At 41.4% G+C, this 841-nt stretch overlaps 1 long non-coding RNA gene across 1 annotated transcript in view; it reads left to right on the top strand.

The window, feature by feature from the left end:
* The first annotated feature begins 228 nt into the window (after positions 1-228).
* The window catches only part of LOC307022047, a 945-nt gene continuing 332 nt past the window's right edge, over positions 229-841 (top strand). The window contains exons 1-2 of the long non-coding RNA XR_013803300.1: positions 229-356; positions 637-742. This is a non-coding gene — a long non-coding RNA (uncharacterized lncRNA). The remainder of the gene's footprint in view (positions 357-636; positions 743-841) is intronic.

An 841-nucleotide genomic window follows, 5' to 3' on the forward strand; every position in this document is an offset into this window, starting at 1 on the left:
CAATTATATCTTAAAATAATCAAAAATGAAGTTTTTTTGAATTTTTTCAAAGTGCCATCGGAGGCGGGGCTAAACTAAGCTCAACCCTTCGGCGCTTCGGGCCGAAGGGTTGCAACTTGCAACGGAGAGGGGAATTAAGACCCCCCCTTCTCTGTCAAAAAAATGAATTCATCTTTTCCAGACTACTGTCTGCACAAAATCAGAAACCCAGTTTTTGAGAGGACTCAGAAAAAGCTGTGTAACTTCATGGAGGAATTCATCCGCTCCATGTGCCCTCTGGCTCGGATACATTTTGTTGCCCGGAGACCCCCCAGCATGGTTCTTCCCAAACTCTGGAGGAATGCAAGGGGGCAAACGTTGAGTTTATGAGACACAATTTTCGGATACATTTTTAACACTTTTACCCGTTTTCTACGGTTCTCCAAAAACTTCCAACAGGAGTCATTTGGGGGGGCTCTTGGGAAAAAAGTTGGGAACCCCTGCACTAGAGCATGTTAACACAGATCAATTACTTTGAAGTTCATTGCATGTCTTTTGTTAAACGTGGTTCTGGAAGCTGAAGAAGAGCAAAGGTAGATGGGTTTTAAATGTTGATGTGATTTTCCAATTTTTTGTTTTACTTTTGTTTGTTTCCAGCTGCATGCTAAACTGGAGAAACATGGAGTCGCAGACTTTAAGCTCCGCTGGACTCAGACTGATGGGCTGACGTTTCACAAGGGAAAAAAGACAAAGGAAGTTGAAGGTATTCCGTTTTCTGTTTTATTAGAAAAGATGTGGCTTTGTCCAAAACATTGAAATGTAGTTTTACATTTTTGGAAAGACTCATATTAGCTTTCTTGCT

The sequence above is a fragment of the Notothenia rossii genome (genome assembly GCF_949606895.1).
Source record: "Notothenia rossii genome assembly, chromosome: 10".
In the NCBI taxonomy this organism is placed as follows: Eukaryota; Metazoa; Chordata; class Actinopteri; order Perciformes; family Nototheniidae; genus Notothenia; species Notothenia rossii.